The following is an 11918-nucleotide window of genomic DNA, read 5'->3' on the forward strand; positions in this document are numbered from 1 at the left end:
ACGTCCCTAGGGCTTTTGCCCTCCCTCTCCACACACAGATGCAGACAATTTCAATGCATCTATACGTTCATTCTTCACCTCGCTTTAGAGTACCATTTACATCATTTGTTCAAAATGGTAAGCTCTTTGTAAAAGCCAACTGCCTTCCTCTTGCTTTTCATCAGAGAAGAGGATAACATCAAAATTATTAGACAAGATTGGGCACATTCAGGGTGGTGTGGCCATAGACAATATCAAAATTATAATTATGAAGAAACTTAAGCTAGCTAGCTAGCTGTTTCTTTTTCCGTTCTTAATTTCTTTATATTTAAAATTTTTATATAAGATACGCATGCACATAGTAAACTTAAAGAGTTAAGTGATTCTTTGAAGCAACACTTTCCTCTCCCTTACTGCTCCTCTATTTTCTAATTCCCAGAAGCAATCATTTTATTTCTTTTCAGTATTTAAAATTTACCTGAATAGTTCTAAATAACTTGGTTTTATCGCTACATCGTGTAGATTTTATCTCGTGTGATCTCTGTCCAGATGAGTATTTAGCATATGTTTTTGTTTAAAACCGTTCACCCGGTGGGGAAGGATCGCCAGCGAGATCCCGAGGCGAGGCTCGCGCGCCTGCCCCCACCCTGGCCCCCAGCTCCCACCCGGTCGGCCCTGCTCAGCCATGATCAAGGCGATCCTCATCCTTAACAAACAAGGGAAGCCGCGGCTCTCCAAGTTCTACCAGCCCTACAGTGAAGATACACAACAGCAAATCATCAGGGAGACATTCCATTTGGTATCTAAGAGAGATGAAAATGCTGTAATTTCCTAGAAGAAGGATTATTAATTGCAGGATCTGACAACAAACTGATTTATAGACATTATGCAACATTATATTTTGTCTTCTGTGTGGATTCTTCAGAAAGTGAACTTGGCATTTTAGATCTAATTCAAGTATTTGTGGAAACATTAGACAAGTGTTTTGAAAACGTCTGTGAACTGGATTTAATTTTCCATGTAGACAAGGTTCACAATATTCTTGCAGACATGGTGATGTGGGGGGAATGGTATTGGAGACCAACATGAATGAGACTGTTAAACAAATTGATGCACAAAATAAACTAGAGAAATCTGAGGCTGGCTTAGCAGGAGCTCCAGCCAGTGCTGTATCAGCTGTAAAGAATATGAATCTTCCTGAGCTCCCAAGAAATATTAACATTTGTGACATCAGCATAAAAGTGCCAAACCTGCCCTCTTTTAAATAAAAAATTTAAAAGGCCACTCCCAGGTAAAATCTGGGGAAAAAGTTGTCTAAGTTTACCATGCAGTTGTTTACCAAAAATAGAGGAGGAGAGTCAACTTTCGCTCTTGGATTTAAGTCAAGGTACTGTAAAGAAGTTATGTAAAGGCGGTATGGAAGTTCATTGTTGCTTTTCTTGCTCAGTGATTTTGAAGAAATTGAGTAGTTACAGTGTGATTTTTTTCTTTATTTTCTAAACTGCATTCCTATGGCCACCTAAGGCATGCCTCTAAGTATTGGCTACTACAGTATTTTGAAAAGTGTTTGGGACATTTCTTTAAATTATGTATAACCCAAAATGTTGGTGTTTTGCATGGATCACAAATACAGCATTCCTTAATTCTTTCTGTTATTTTTCACAATTGTTATTTAAAGAATGAAGTATGTATTGCATGAAAACATTATGACCTTTTTCTCTTAGTTTAAATAAACTCCAAGGTAACTGGAAAAAATAAATAAAACCATTCACCCTACTGCCTGTATCTCTATTCCCCCACCTATATATTTGCTCCCTGTGCTCTCTTCCTCCAATATAGTTACATCATGTTAAGTTAGATTAACATTCAAGGTTTGCATTGTTATACCTAGGTAAACAACCTTTCCTGCTGAGCCACATAATATATAGAATTAATTTTACTTTCCTTTCATTAGAGTTCATTGTCTTTTTTTTCTTTGATTAGTGATTTTATATACATAATCCTTTGGTTAATATATATGTATACTCAAATATATAATTCAATTTCAATCACTTTTAGTTGTTTATATCCCTCTAAATACATCCAGACATATTAAGTATTCTACCAATTTCATCTTTCTTAAAGAAATCTTTCCTAGATTAGTTTGACTTTTTCCAATATTCTATATTTTTTCTATAGCCTGTATCTTTTCTTTCCTAATATCCTATATCTTTTCTTTCTTGGTTTATGCTCTCATTTAGTGAAATGTAACCTCTAACAATTTACTGAAGGGTTCATAGAAGATCAATTTTGGAGAGTTTAGATGTCTGAAATATACTTAGTTTCCCTCACAGTTGATTAGTAGTTTGTCATACTACTAGTATGTCAAACTACTAGTTTGTCTAAATACTTAGATTAGCAATCTCAGTATTTTAAAGTCATTGCTTCAGTGTTTTCTAGATTCCAGGGCTGCTGTTGAGAAGTCCAAAGCCATTCTGATACCTGACTCTACTAGGTACCTTCTCTTTGAAAATGAGTGGAATTTTCTCCTGCTCCCAGTGTTCAGAAAATGCATGATAATAGACATTAGTATGGATCTATTTTTTCCAGTGTGCTAAGGCATTGTACATCCAGCAGGCCCTCTGCATCTGTAAATTCATATCCTTCAGTTATGGGAAATTATTTTGGATTATCCTTTGTTGATTTCTTCTACTGTATTTTCCATTTTCTCTCTTTGGAAAATTTTTTATTTGGGTATTGGACTTCTTAAATTACTTATCTTTTCTCTCCTATTTTCTGTCTTTTTACTCTATTATCTGAAAAGTTTCTGTATTTTTATTTTCCAGCCTTTCTATTTTCTTTTAAATTTCTGCTAGCATCTTTTTTAAATTCTAAAAGCTCTTTAAGAAAAATTATGAATGCTCCCCCCCTTTTTTAACAGCATACTGACCTTGCATCATGGTTATAATATTCATCATCTTATGATGATTTTTTAAAGAGAACTTTTCTTCTATGCTGTTTGTTTGTTTGTTTGTCTGGTAATCCTTAGTTGCTTTGGTTTTTTTTTTAAAAGGGGGCATTGAAAACCAGACCAAGTGTGAGTGTTTGGATGGTGCTTGTCAACTGTGGACCTCACTACTGGTGGTCTAGCCTTTTCACTAAATTTCTGATGTTCAGCGTCTTTAGTCTCTTCTTTTGGGCTGGTCACTTTGCCCAAAGAAAATTCCAATCCCTTGCCTGCAGGATAGAGACCTGTCTTTCAGAGTTCTGGGAGCTGAATGAGGGAAGAAGGAAGGATAGCTCTACATTTGGTATGTAAACATTGATTTAATCTCCATATTTTTAGTGTGATATTAGGGATACTAGTATCTCTGGTATCACCTGCTCCAGAGACCTTCTGTTTTACTCTTTCCAGAGAAATACCTTCAGTCCTCTACTAAAGATGAAGACTGCAGTTGTCATGCAGTTTACAGTGGATTGAGGGATGTGAGATCTAACTGTTTCGTAAACAGATTTTCAAATAGTTTTCTGTATTTAGACTCATCTTCATTTGCACTTTTTCATTTGCCATGGCCAGAGACTTAACGGTGTTTTACTGTGGCCCTAATTGTGGTATTTTGGCTATCTAAACAGAGAATTTGGATAAAAACTTTTGTAGCTTTTCTTTACTGAGTGTCTGCTTTGTACCAGGTACATTACAGATGTTATCTGCAACTTTCTAAACAACCCGAAACTATAAGTTATTATCATCCCCACTGCATATAGTTGAATAATTTAACTAGAGTCACTAGCAAGCAAGTCAGTGGTTTGGGGATTCAAAACTAAGTCTGAATCATTGACCCAAAGTTGATGCTTTGTCCTACATGATTTGTTGGTCTTAAAAGAGTCAACCTCTTAAGTCAGAAACAGTAAGACCTATTGGCACAACTGAAAAGTGTTACATAAATGCCTCTGCTCTCTACCACATTTCATGTTCATCAGGTGTTTTAAAGCTTAAAATTCTCAAAAAAAAAAGCTTAAAATTCTCACAGTGGCCTTGTATTTTTGGGTGTATCTGGAGCTGACATTGGGAGTGGAGGGTGAGAGATCACGCACTATTGGAATGATGACTTGAAAAGACTGATGATGCAGCAACTAGTAGGAAATGGAAATGACCTGTGAAGGGGGAAAATATATTCATATCCTTTGTATTTGGGTAACAGTAAAAACCCAGATGATGAAATAAAATATAGGCTTTTTTTTTGGTGTTATGAGTCTTTCTTGGTTGAGTTTGCTTCTTAAGGCTAGGAAATTAAATGAGCCTTCCTTAGAAACAGAAATCAAGATCAGATGATCTGAGAGGTAATGCCCAGCTTCACAACTCAAAAATGTTTATTAATTAGGCAAGTTTCCCCACTCACAGACCTAGACTTCCTCTTCTGTTATAATCAAATATTGATTGCTATCATTTGTACCCCACACTTCCACTCTGTCTCCTGGACCAAGGCACACCTTATAAATTCTGAACCAATATCTACCAATCACCTATTATGTGCCAGGCACTATTAGACATAAGTGGCCCAAAAACATATAAGACAGACCAAGGTCTGCCTTACAGAACTTAGAGTTCAATGGGAAGGACTTATCTTTAATAAGCAACAGAAATAAACTAATAAGTAAACAATAAGGGGGCAGATCATACCATCCTTTCCAAACTTTTCCTCTTATATGTACTAAAGAATATGTTTTATTAAAGAATATACATTTATATTCCTTTCCATTTTATATTCAACATTTACCTAAATGACTTTCTCAGTCTCCCAGATTTTATTGTCCTTAACGTAGCCTGGCATTGCTCCTCTTCCAAGGGGGCATGCATTTGGTTTTCGTTCTCTGAGTACAGCCTTCTCCCTTGTTATCTGCCTCCTTTACCCAACAATTCTGACCCTTAGTAGTTCTTCTCTTTCATTTCATCTATTCAGCCCTCTTTTGGCATTACCCTAAAAATGTTCCTTACTCCCCAGATAAATTATTCCCACTCTCCAGCATCATTCCTGGACTGCCTCATTGGCATATTCTCATCAGTCTTTGCATGGGCACAGATTTCTTACTATTGGTAATTTTTCAACTGACATAGACAACTCATGGAGTCACTCTTCTCCTTTCAATCATTATCTATTATTCATGTTCATTTCCCTCACAACATACTTCTTCTTTGGCCTCTATTATACATTTTCCTTCAAACCATTCCATCAAAACTCTTTCAAGGGTGACAACTGACCTCTTACTAAATCCAATTACCTTTTCTAATCCTCATTTTTTGGCTTTGGCCTTCTTAACATTTCTGCAGCACATGACCACCTTGTCCTTCTGAAACCCACTTAAAGGTTGGCTCCTGTGATCTTCTCTGGTACTGAACTTCCACGATCATCTTCCATTTGTCAGACAGTCCCTTCTCCAGCCTCTCCTCTGTCATAGTTCAGTTCTTAACCCCCTGACCATCGCTCTCAATCTTCTTTTCCATTTTTGACTGACTCTGTGTTCTGACTTTAGCTAATAGGTTTATTCTTGATGAGTCTCCTCTTGCATTTTCCAAGTATGTCATGATATAAAGTATGTCAAAGGTTGACCACAGTTTGGAATGCTTTGCTTTAGCAAAATTTCCTTACAGAAGGATCATTTTGAGTGTTCATTACCGTAATGTGGCACTATGGATATCCAAGAAGGAGCAAACATTTTCCCAATTTATTTGGTCTCAAACTCTTTGAATGGGGAATTTGAGAAACACATTTTGGGAAATACTGATTAATATTGTGATTGATAATGTCACACCTTAATTCAGTTTTGTGCCAGAAACTGGGCATGGAGTATTTCTACTTGGATATTCTACTAACTCAGTAGGTCTAGAACCACATTTTCATCATCTTTCAACCCAATATCTCTTTTCAATTTTTTTCTATCAGTGTCACCACAGTTTTCTCATTCATCCCAACTCAAAATCTCAGCATCATCTCTGGATTTTCCTTCTTCATTTCCTTTACCCTTTCAGTCATCTCTTAATTATTTATTAGATTGTTTCTTGAATTTGTATGTACTTAATATCTCCATAGTCTAAATTCTCATAACCTCATATCTGGAAATCATCCTAACTGGCCCTGCTGTGTCGAGTTTTTTCTTAAACCAATCCGTTCTAAAACAACTATTCAATAATTTTGTTAATATACTGATTAAATCATGTCACTGTCCTGCTCAGAATCTTCAGCCAACTTCCTGTTGCCTCTTGAATAAAGTCTGCACTATTAACTGAGACATTTAAGGTTAATGCCTCTATTGACCTTCCCCCATCTAGTTCCTTGCTACTTTTCTAATTTTGTTATTTATTCCAGCTAAGTAGACCTCACTGTTCTAAAAATGTAAAGATATTTCCAGCTCTGAACCACTTACTGACCATCTGCCTTGCATTACTTCAGGCAGTATTTTTTTTTAATTTCATGGATCATGAAATCAATTTTTTTGGTGTTTAAATTAAATTCACCTTTATTTTTATTCATTTCCTTAAAGATCACATCCATATTATAGTTCTTTATTTTCTTCTCATAAGCAAGTAATGACCTCTGCAAGATGTTCTTATATTTTTAAATCAGTTATTCATCACTATGTAACACAGTACCTCAAACTTAATTGCTTAAAACAAAAATGGTTTATTTATTCATGATTCTATGCATCAGGAATTCGAGCAGTGACTGGCTAAATAGGTTCTCTTCTTTGTCAGGGGTCTTGTTGTCAGTGCGGGTGCTGAAATGACTAAAGGTCTAATATGGTCTCACTCACATGTCTAGCAAGTTATTTCTGGCTCCTGACTGGGGACTCAGCTGAGGTTGTAGTCAGGGACCTTGGTATTTCTCCACATAGGTCTCTCCATGTGGCTGCTTGGGCTTCCTCACAGCATAATGGCTGCATTCCCAGAAGATGCATTATAAGAAGCAAAGATAGAAGATGTATAACTTTTGAGGCCCAGGCTCAGAAGTCAAAGCATTACATCTCCCATTGGTCATAATAGGTACCAAGGCTAGTCCAAATTCAATGGTAGAAGAAATAGACTCTACCTCCTGATAGGAAAGTAGCAAGGCCACATTGCTAAAGAGCATGTGAAATGGGTGATATTGTTGTAGCTCTCTTTGGAAAAAAAAAAAAACCTGTTTACACTATCATGTTCTAGTTCTTTTTTTTTTTTAAATTAATTTTTTTTGGCTGCACTGCATGGCATGTGGGATCTTAGTTCCCTGACCAGGGATCAAACCCATTCCCCCTGCAGTGGAAGTGCAGAGTCTTAACCACTGGACCGCTGGGGAAGTCCCCTTTCTAGTGTTTTTTTTTTTTTTTAAGTCAAATTTTTTAAGAAAAATTTTAAACATATATAATTATAGAGAAAGCAATGTAATGTACCCCATGTATGTATTTTCTTAGATTCTGTATTTGTCTATTGGCATCTGTTCACCATGGGGCCAATTACTTTAACTATATTTTCTTTTCTGTATTGATATGCTGGCATTTGGGGGTCTTACAGACCTGGGGACAGACTGCCCCTTCCAGAGCTAGCTAATTCCTAAAGATAGTAAATAATTTACTTGGGAGCCCCTTCTCATTCACAAGCCAACCACCTCCTTATCTAACTCTCACATATGAAGCCAGTATTTCTCCTGCCCTAAATCATCCCAGGGCCAGCTATCAAGTAACTAGAGACCATCCCTATAGTACAAAGCCTGCCAGAATTATTCAAACTGGCCAATCCCAAGCTGTTTACCCTACCCTCCCTCGCCTTCCTCATGTAAACCCAGCTACAGGCTCTTCCCCTTGTTCCTGTCTTCTGTCTTCTGACCACCTGATGCTTCTCTTGTGTAGCACAGTGTGCCCCTCCTCTTAGAAAATGTAAGTAATAAAAATCTTCTTTCAATGGCATTAGCTCTGTGTTGGCAATGATTCGCCTTCATAAATTAAAATCCTGTGAGTATAAATGGGAGAGCATGCATCACCCAGTTCAACAATTCAGCAGTTATCAACTCACAGCCAGTACTGCTTCCTCTCTATACCCATACTCTTTACCACCCCACCTCTAAAATACTTAGGCAAATTCTGGACACCGTATAATTTAATCTGTGACTATTTCTGAGTGTATGTATTTGTATATGTACGTATACTTTTTTTTCAACTATAACCACAATATTACCTCAGCAAATGACTTTTTTAATATCATAAATATCCAGACAATGTTGAAATATTTCCAGTTATCTCTTGGAGTGTTTTTTTTTTAATGGTTTATTATTTGAATTAAGATCCAGATGATGTCTATACATTGTAACTAGTTGTTATATCTTTTTATTTTCTTTTTATATATAGGTTTCTTTTCCATCTCTTTTATTACTTGCAATTTTTCTTTTTCCCTATCTCTCTCCCTCCCTCTTTCCTTCTCTCTCTCTTCTCTCTCCCTCTCTCTTTCTCTTCAGTATGGTTATTGAAGAAAGCCAGTAGTTGGTTTTTTCTGTGGAGTCGCTACTCCCCGCATTCTGCTTGTATTCTCATGGTGTCATTTAATGTGTTCATCCATCCCCATTATTTCCTATAAATTGGTAGTTAGATTTAGAGGTGTTGACAGATTTGGGCTTGATTTTTTAGCAAGAATTCTTCTTGGGTGATGTTCTGTACTTCCCCAGGAATTACATAATGTCTGTTTGTCTCACTTTCAGTGATGTTAGCAGCCACTGTGATTATTGCCTAGATCTATTAAATTATTAGGGACTGTAAATAGTGATATTATAATTCCACCATTCCTTTATTGTTTATTAGCTGGTATACTTCCGTAAAGTAAAACTTCTTGACATCAATTATTTGCTTTCCTTGATGTATAGTCCATTTAAAAGATATTGACAATCAATAAAGTTTTTTAAAAGTATCATTTTGAACTTATAAATTTAAATATATTGGATTTGTATCAATCCATTGCACTTATCTTTTTGACAAGACCCCAGTAGTTTTTGATAATTTTCTTGCCTTCTGGTTAACAAAATGTTCAAAGATCCTCAGTACATTTCCTGTTACGGCACTGGAATCAGCCATCTGTCTAAGAATCACTAACTCTTTTTAGTGGGAAATGGTATTTAGAGAACACAATCTGTGTTTTAAGAGTACTCATTGATACTAGGTTCATTATTTCTAGAACTTTTTAGTAGACACAATTAGAAAGTGTGCATTTTTAAAAAGATAAGATGAGTCTATATTAATACTTCCAATTTAGGTACTAGGCTAGAGAGATTTGCCTTAACTTCATGTAGTTTATACTTGTGTCTTCCCCTATGCCAAAAAAATCTCAGTTCTCAGTGAATTCAACTTACTCATTTGCTTTTCTGTACTACACGTAGTCTCAGAATATTAACATAAACACTACCACAAGTATAATGATTACTAAAAACAAAGCAAGATTCTTTTATTTGCAGTTTCTTTATCCTTAGGTTATCCTACACTAGGGATATAAAGTCAAATTACTGTATTTTAAATCAGTTAGAATTGTTCCTCTATGTTTATAGAATTAAAGTGGATATAAGTTAGGTTCATTTGTTTCTTTCACTTCACTTTTTACTTTTAGAAACTGAGTCCCACTCCAACTTTATTTTTTCTTATAATTATGTAAAATACTTACATAATTCCAAAGTCAACTCTATATAACAAGAAATTTTTAAAAAAATTCAACTTCTATTTCTGTGTCCTGCAGCCTATTCTCTTTTTTCTCTTGTTGGCAACCATTTGTATGGTTTGTTTTCTTTATTAAAAAATAAATAAATATACTTTATTTTTTAGAGACGTTTTAGGTTCACAGCAAAATTGAGAAGGTACAGAGATTCTCTACATACCCCCTACCCCCACATACAGACAGCCTCCCCCACTATCAAAATCCTGCACCAGATGGTACATTTATTACAATCAGTGAACCTACATGGACACATGGACATATCACTGTCACCCAAAGTCCATAGTTTACATTAGGGTTCACTATTGGTATATTCTGTGGGTTTTGAAAAATATATAATGACATATATCCCCAATTATAGTATTATTCAAAGGGTTTCACTGCCCTAAAAATCCTGTGTGCTCCACCTACTCATCCTTCCCTCCTCTCTAATGGCTGACAACCACTGATCCTTTTATTATCTCCATAGTTTTTCTTTTTCCAGGATGTCATATAGTTGGAATCATACAGTGTGTAGTCTTTTCAGATTAGCTCCTTTCACTTAGTAATATGCATTTAAGTTTCTTCCATGACTTATCATGGCTTGATAGCTCATTTCTTTCTAATACTGAGTAAAATTCCATTGTGTGGATGCATCACAGATTATCCATCTACCTACATTTCATAGTCCATTAGAAATGCTATAACAAAATACCACAGACTGCGTGGCTTATAAATAAGAGAAATTTATTTCTCATCATTCTGGAGGCTGGAAGTCCAAGATTGGGTACCAGCATGGTTGGGTTCTGGTGAAGACCCTCTTCTGGGTTGCAGACTGCTGACTTCCCAATGTAACCTCACATGGTAGAAGGAGCAAGGGAGCTTTCTCAGGCCTCTTTTGTAAGGGCACTGATCCCATTCATGATGGCTCTGCCCCCATGACCTAATCACTCCCCAAAGGCTCTGCCTCCTAATACGATCACCTTGGTGGTTAGGTTTCAACATATAAATTAATTGAAGGAAGACACATTCAAATCATTACACCTGATGAAAGACATCTTGGTTGCTTCTAAGTTTTGCCAATCATGAATAAAGCTGCTATAAATATTTGTGTGCAGGTTTTTGTGTGGACATAAATTTTCAACTTATTTGGGTAAATACCAAGAAGCGTGATTGCTGGATCATACAGTAAGAGTATGTTTAGTTTTGTAAGAAACTACCAAACTGTCTTCAACATGGCTGTACCATTTTACATTCCCACCAGCAATGAATGAGTTCCTGTTGCTTTATATCCTGTCCAGCATTTGTTGTTTTTTCCTTTATTTTTAATATAAGGGAACGTTATTTCCCACTTTTATAGATAAATGGCAGTATACTATAAACACTCCTTTTTAAACTTCATATCATAGAGTATATCACAGAGATCATGCTATAGTTGTATTTATAGCTATTACTCATTCCTTCTTACAGCTGCAAAGTATGCCATTGTATCGATATAGCATGGTTTTATTTAACCCATCCCCTATTAATAGACACTTGGGTTGTTTCCAGTTTTTGTTTTCACAAATGAATTCCTTCAATGAATTCCTTGTAAACCTACCTTTTGTACTTTTCCCAATGTATCTTTGTGGTCAATTCCTAGGAATGGATTGCTAGGTCAAAGGGTAAGCATTTGTATAATTTTGATATATATTGACCAATTCCTCTCTCTATAGGAGTTACAACATCTTGTATTTCTATAACAATGTATTAGGGTGCCTATATCTTCACAGCCTCATCTACAGAGTATGCTGTCAAACTTTTGGATTTTTCCCAAACTGATAAGAAAGAAATAGCAACTCAGTGAAGTTCTAAATTATACTTTTATTGTTATGAACGTGGTTGAAACCATTTTTTAGGTTTAAGATCCACGTGCATTTCTTTTTCCTAAGAGCTCTGCTCATATTTCTAGCCCATTTTACTATAGGGTTGTCTTCTTCCTTTAGTTTTAGAAGCTTTTATATATATTAGAGACATTAGCCTTTTGTCTGTAACATATACTTTTCCCCAGTTAATCATTTTTTAAAAAATCTGGCTGTTTTTATTATCACGTTTTAAATTTTATCTGATCAACTTCATCATTTTTATCGCTTCTGGAGTCATAGTTTTCCCCCTTTCAGGTTATAGAAGAATTCAATTGTGTTTCCTTTAAAACTTGTATAACCATAAAAGTAACCCAGTTTAGTGGGTTGTAACAAGCAATTTTTAAAAAGAGATACAA

The 11918-nt window shown here is 35.7% G+C and overlaps 1 pseudogene; it reads left to right on the plus strand.

The window, feature by feature from the left end:
* The first annotated feature begins 584 nt into the window (after positions 1-584).
* LOC101279096 (AP-3 complex subunit sigma-1-like) lies at positions 585-1742 on the plus strand (annotated as a pseudogene).
* Positions 1743-11918: the final 10176 nt, after the last annotated feature.

The sequence above is a fragment of the Orcinus orca genome, chromosome 17, assembly GCF_937001465.1.
Source record: "Orcinus orca chromosome 17, mOrcOrc1.1, whole genome shotgun sequence".
Classification (NCBI taxonomy): Eukaryota; Metazoa; Chordata; class Mammalia; order Artiodactyla; family Delphinidae; genus Orcinus; species Orcinus orca.